The 7,291-nt window shown below is 41.7% G+C and overlaps 1 pseudogene; it reads left to right on the top strand.

Annotated features, from left to right (window-relative positions):
- Positions 1–6,682: 6,682 nt before the first annotated feature.
- On the top strand, positions 6,683–6,801 carry LOC134952246 (5S ribosomal RNA; annotated as a pseudogene).
- The last annotated feature ends 490 nt before the right edge of the window (positions 6,802–7,291 follow it).

Raw genomic sequence — 7,291 nt, forward strand, 5'->3', positions numbered from 1 at the left:
ATGTAGCGTGTGGTATAAGTGGGGCCATAGCACTAAATCGAAGGCCTTCTCGGTGTCCAGTGATAGAATGATAGCTGGCTTGGTGGGAGGAGAAGCGTTCATACACTGGATGGCCGAGAAGACCTTCCTTAAATTTATCACAGAGTGGCGGACGGAAATAAAGCCAGTCTGATCTTGGTGGATTATGTGAGGTAAAAATTGGTTGAAGGCGATTGGATAGAATTTTTGTCAACATTTTGTAATCAAGATTGAGTAAAGATATGGGCCTTTAAGAACTAGGGAGAGACAAGTTGCGGTTTGGTTTGGGTAGAGTTTTTATTATTGCTGAGGTGAAGTAGAGTGGGGGTTAAGGTTTGTAAGGAGGTGATTATATAGTAAAACTAAAGTGTCTATAATTTTGGGGGCTAGTAGTTTATAGAATTCGCCTGAAAATCCATCAGGGCCTGGGGCTTTGTCTCGTTGGAGGTGCTGGATAACTGAAAGGATCTCCTTGGCCGTGATGGGAGCCATTAGAGTGTCAGAGAGGGATTGCGGAATGGTAGGAAGTGAGGGGTATTCCCATATAGGCGAGGGAGGGGGTGTAATCTGGGATGGGGCATCTGTATGAGAAGAGGAAGAAGGAGCAAAGTATAGCGATTCATAGAATGATCTCATCACCTCCGTAACTTGTTGGTTAGAGGTTGTTAGTTTACCGTCATGTGTTTTTAGAGGGTGTATGAGCGTAGGAGAGCGAGAGCCATGAAGTAAGTTGGTCAAGAGCTTGCCAGTCTTGTTGCCAAATTTGTGATATCTATAGTTTATATTAAAGAGATGTTTATCACCTAAAGATTGGAGATGGTCATCAAATTTGTTTTTTGCTTTTATGTACAAATCTTTGTTTGCAAGTGAGGGTGATGTCTTGAACTGTTGGAATGAGGACGTCAATTCTGACTGTAGCTGTAGGTAGGATGAGGCTAGATGTTTTTTAGATTTAGATGCATATGAGATGATCATGCCCCGTAAAACTGATTTGGCTGTTTGCCAAAATATTGGGGGGTTAGAAGTGAGGTGAGATATATTGTTAGATAAAAAGTCATCCCATTTCGCCATTATTGCTTCACAAAACAATTGTGAGCGTGATAGATGAGTGGGGAATCTCCAGATTTTTGTGACAGAAGAATCATGTGAAAGATGAAGATCAAACCAAATGAGGGCATGATCTGAGATAGAGATGGCTTCTATATTAGTAGAGATGATATCGGGAATCAAGATATGGGAAATTAAAAAATAATCTATTCGGGACAGGGTGCCATGAGCAGCAGAGAGGCATGTGTATTCGCTGTCAATGGGATTGAAGGCCCTCCAGACATTAGTGGTTTGGAGGGAGGAGGCAAAGTGGGGTATACCAAATTTTGGTAAAGAAATGCGTTTAGAGGTAGTGTTAGAGCGGTCAAGGAGCGAGGAGGAAATTAAATTAAGATCGCCACCAATAATTAGTCTTTCTTGGAGGATAGGGGATAGTTTAGCTATCAGTGTGGAAAAAAAAGATTTTTTTGTAGTTGTTGGGTGCGTATATATTACACAGTACATATGATATGTCTTGTAAGCCAACATGTGCTATGATAAATCTGCCATTAGGGTCAGGTGTAACCCTGGTCACCTTTAGAGGTAGAGATGATCTGGCTAAAATTATAACTCCACGAGCCTTGGAGGAAAAAGGAGCTACCGCTATAACTGTCCATCCCATGGTTCCTAGTTTTTTAGACTCCAGATCTGTTAGGTGAGTTTCTTGTAGATATGCTATATCTAAGTGTTGTTTCGTTAGGTATTGCAAGATTCTACGACGCTTGGCTGGGGAATTTATGCCACCCACGTTCAGAGAGCCCACCTTAAGGTGGGAGGGTGTCATATGTAAAAGTTACCATGTAAAGAGGGGACAGAGAGAGGGAGCTATGTAGGCTATATTTTGAGTAGGGAGAGGTGGATAGATAGAAGGAGAGAAGATAGATTCGAAAGAAGAGAGATAACATAAGTGTGATAAACAAAACACATTGCAAAAATGTCCTGCATAGGACTTCACTAGGGGGTAACCTAGGTGATTTGTGGCGTGACCAGCATACCAACTTCCGATTCATCAGTATAAAGGAAAGCATAACCTCGGGGGGACCCTAGCTGCCCGGGACAAACCCACCAGGCTATAACGAGGAGGAGGGAACAAACCATTTGTAGTCATAGAAATAATTGATTTAAAAGGAGAAGTGTGGGGGGGGGGGGGTGGAAGGGTGAGGGGGGGAAGGGGGGAATGCTGAGAGGAAATTATGAGTGTATGCTGTAACTGAAAACTGTATGTCGCTAGTGACATCAAAAGACAGCACAACAACCTATAGGATACATAGTTACGTATATAATAATGTCATAAAAGCTAATGGAACAAGGAAATGCTTATACCTAAATGTAATTTAGTACTTTAGCTAAGAAAGACCTGAAAGCACTAGTTGTATGTATGAAGCAACGTTAACAGTTAACAGTAGTGAATATCAACAGAGCTGTCATCTGGAGTCTGAGCTCGGGAGGTGAATAGCAGATCATAATAACTATCTAGATTGCTATGTGGCATCAGAAATGTCCTCATGGTGTCCTTGAGCTTCATCTTTGAGGAATGCATCAGCATCGCCAGGGGTGGAGAAATCATAAAATGAATCTCCAATAAATATGCGTAGTTTTGCTGGATATTGGAGGGCGAATTTCTGTTTCATCTGTACCAGCTGAGCACAAATAGGTGAGAAGGCTTTCTTGGCCCGTGTAAGTTCAGGAGAGAAGTCTTGGAAAATAAGTAGCTTACTTGTACTTGTACTTGTCTGGAAGCAGTCCAAAGGGCTTGCCTGTGAAGGTAATTTAAGCAGTGGAAAATGACCACTCTGGGACGGGTGTCGGCAGGACGAAGGTTGGGGCCGATTCTATGTACCCTTTCTATGACAATGTCTTTGCAAGCGTCAGAGACATGTAGCAGCTGCGGTAGCATGTTACTGACAAAGCGCTCCAGGGCTATATCTTTCACTGATTCAGGAATACCAATTATTCTCAAATTGTTTCTCATGGATCTATTTTCAATATTATCAAGCTTATTTAAAAGATGGTAATTTTCCTTTTGCAGGCGGATAATGTCGTGCTGCACATTTGCCATGTCGTGAGCTATTTTCCCCATTTGTGTCTCAGTTGTGGTCACTCTATGAGCGAGGTTTTTAAGCTGTGTAGAAATGTCAGTGACAGCCTGTGTCAAAAGAGGCCCCATCGTGGACGTTATAGCTTGGGCCAAATCAGAGTGTGTAATGGGAGAATCAGGGTGTCTCTGTGTGGCAGACTTATCTGTTTCAGAAGCGGCTTTCTTGTGTGCCGGAGACGCTGGCGGCGAGTCTGTGTCTGGCGCCATCTTTGATTCTGCTCGGCGCTTCTCCTGCCTAATCAACTGCGTGCGGGCGGAGGTGGACGGAGCCAGAAACTTCTCCATGCACTGGGGGAGAGGGGGGGGGAATCCGTCCATGGTCGGTGGAGGCTCCGGGGAACCGTTAAAAGCTGATTGAGGTGGGTGAGTCCCAGGAGCTGCACACAGCATGAACCCGGAACCGGAAGTCGTGATTAGAGTATATTAATAAATAATTAAATTTTAATCTGTGAATGTTAACACAATTTATATATATAGGCTTATGATGAGCATCACAATGCAGTGTTTAGCCAACACTTCAATGATATTTCATTCCGTCAGTGTTAACCCTGGAGTATGCTCTATATATGTGTGAATCTTACAACTATGATGATCTGGCACTCCCCTATATGAAAAGTGTGGCAGCTCAATACAAATACGGCAACTGCATATATCTTATAGCCATTCCTGTAACTCAAATGGTTAGTTTCAGTTCAGTAGTCATGCGGGATGCCAGCAGAACTTGGACTTTTTTTCAAGGGGCAATCATTTACAAGGCATGGTTTAGCCTTGTAAATGATTGCCCATTTGAAAAAAAGTCTAAATACGGCCGACATCTTACGTGGCTTCATTACATCCTGGCCACATAGTTGGTGAGCAATGAGAATCACCCTCTAAAAGAGACCTAGTGTTTGGGAGCTGCTGCCAGGCAACGACACATCATATGGAAGTGACTTGCAGAGATTTAAATGATGGGATGCCGACCACATGACTTTGTGCATGGGTTGATAGGATTGTGTAGAAACCATATAATAACACAAAAAATACGGGACCCACGTGACAATACCTTACATATACTATTAGTGTTTTCCTTAGGATTGAATAGGCAATGTTTTGATAGGACAAATGAGGTATAAAACCATCCCCAGACAACACAGGAATCACACATCATCTGCCTTGCTAAAGACCCCAGAGAGTTGAAACAGATATTATGTGTATCTGTGGCATTTGTCTTTGAGACAAGCTGAGAGCCTTTGTCAGTATCTTGTATGAACACTAACTGTATGATGTTTGCTGGTCTGCAGTCATCCTATTGAAATAAACCATATTGCACATGTTGAGAGTCAATGTGTTCTTCTATTACACAGAATATATACAATATACAGTATATATCTATATACAACAACAATAGTGAGTGAGAGCCTCACTGGTAATAGTAATTCTTATTTGTGTTTACGTATACATATCAATCAGGTAATAAGACAAGTCTAAGGTGAGCTACAAAAGTGGGTTCAACCCCTATTAGCTGCTGTTTTGCTCCTTTAGTGTATCCAAGTGATCTGGTTTATCATCTGGTCAATTTAATAACCAAAAATATTTACATTTTAATAAATGCAGGAAATTAGGTGCAAAAAAGTCTAACAAAAGCCAAGAAAATAATTGTTAGACAGAAGTGCCTCTGCCCCTCCCTGCCATTTTTTGGTGACTCTGACCCCCCTCCCCTACCCCGGGTTCTGACATCATTCCTTTGGGGAGTGTTGAGACAGCCTGTGGGGTTTGAGATGATGATCCCTCCGTGATTTGCCTTTGGTCCACCAGTTCTTTGTGGAGGGTAATGAAGACCTTGGTTTGCTCCCAGATGGCCTGTGTCATCAGAATCATTTTTTTAACAAACTGACCAGCCATCCGGGAGTAGGTCCCCTGAACAACGCTGGATGTTTTATTCAGCTTGCTAAGGATGCTGGCTTATGTTCTTTAATTACTTTCATTCTTGCTGCTTGATTGACATCTGCTGCTGCCGGTAGATGTGGTTTAGTGGACCATCTTCCAGAAGACTTTCTGGCTGCTGCTGGGCTGGTTGCATGAGGGCTGGTGGCTCCATAGCCGTGGCCTCAACCTCCACGTCAGAATCAGAATAGTTTACCAGGCCAACTCGTTTTGGAAGTGGTGGAGGTGGCCTACCATGAGAAGGACCTAAAAGTTTTAAAAATTGCAAAAATTAACAAAGTTGTACTGTGGGTGGTTTTTTTTTTTACAAACTGGTACTAACAATTCATGTATATAAAATATCCATGCTTGAGCACAGGTGCATTTATTATGCCCTCCATTAAATAAATGAAAACAATATAATATACAGTAAGCATGGCTTTTTGGGGGGTTTGGTTACAAATATTTTTAACATGAAAACCTTCACATATCAGTGAGTTTTAAGTATGACAGTAATATATAATCACTGATATGTTTGATGCAGATTTACATTATGTAATGCTTGAAGGCCTGAATGCCACAATGCTATAGTAATTAATGTTTTGTGACATTACAGTTTTATTACAGCGTTATGGATGTAATCTGGTGTGTTTTTGGCATAATACTCACCAGCTTCTTCCTCATCTGATGAAGATCTCTGCCTTTTTCCTGGTGCCTTTCTCCTTGGTTTGTTGCTGAGGAAACAAAAAAATGGATCAAAACAGTGGTGTTTAATTATTTATAATACATATTACTAGGTGATGCTGCATGCCTTCCCTTGTGCTCCTTTGCCTGCTTTTATCTTTATAGCATGCTTCATGCTGTCAAATCTTTTTTTATATATGCAAGATCCCGCAGGCAGTCCCTCACAGCATTAACAACCTTCATAATCTCCAGCCACAACCTTCTCTTTGTTGCCAAAGGGGTGTTGGCTGCCTGCCCACCCAGCAGATGTGGGTACACCTGCACCACAGCATGGGCCAGGGCATAGTTCTTAGCTAAAGAGAATTTCCCATTACGCCCTGACTTTGTCTTGCCAGGTGCAGGTGCTGCTGGCTCCTCCGAGTCTCCTCCAGACTTCTTCTTAGTCTCCTTGTCAGAGTACTCCTCAGACTCCTTTATGAGTACCTCCATCTCCTGCTCCTCACTACCACCCTCATCCTCCTCACTGGCAGCCTGCCCCACAAACACCTTCCCTTCTCATCCATCCTCCTCTGCTGGCCTACTGTCCTGGAACACATATTGCTGGACACAAAATAAACACCCTTCTTTATCTGAGTCATCTGAAATAGAATCTATACATTGATACACAGGATTTTCTTTTTACACACTGATGTTATTGAAAACACTTTTCATTTCAGTGTATATAACTGCTATGAAACAGGTTGATGCAATTCTGACAAATATACTCACCTGAGATAAGTCTGTTCACTCTATCCTATCCTATCCTCATGGACCACATAAATGTACCCTTCAGTACTTTCTATGTACACTCGCTCATCCAAAATTTAGGAGGCATTCAACAATACTCAATTCGCCTACAGTCATACCGCACTGGTATTGCTCAATCTCTTCTGATCTTGGAAGGTACGCAATGATGGGCTTGGTCAGTACTTGGATGGGAGATCTCCTGGGAATACCAGGTGCTGTAGAAACTAAATTAAGAGAAATATCGCCCACTTTTGGACAGCAGAAGTGCACCGCCATAGAAATTTGACTGTGCCACACTCTCATTGCTCATTCAATGTTTAACAGATGAGCAAAAGCAGAAGTGGATGAGTTAATTCCCATTCTAATCATCTTTTATTTATTTCTCTAGAAAGCTTAACTGGGGTGGCTCTCACAAAAATATATATTGAAACTATATGAACTGTATGATAGTCGTGAACAGACTCTGGCATTTGCACAATTGCAACTTAATATTATGCTACAAATCTTTGTTGTTTATCCCAGTGAAATTTGAAACAACACATCTTGCAAAATTCTTTCTGTCAGAATTGACAAACAAAATAATTTCCAGACATAATCATTTTTATACTAGCTGGTTCTAGACACTACACTGCTAATTGAACAAACCTAATAATATCTCTACTATCTTTCTAAACATGGAGTAGCACAGCCTGCTATCTTTCTCTCATACAATTG

Source organism: Pseudophryne corroboree, chromosome 8, assembly GCF_028390025.1.
Source record: "Pseudophryne corroboree isolate aPseCor3 chromosome 8, aPseCor3.hap2, whole genome shotgun sequence".
Classification (NCBI taxonomy): Eukaryota; Metazoa; Chordata; class Amphibia; order Anura; family Myobatrachidae; genus Pseudophryne; species Pseudophryne corroboree.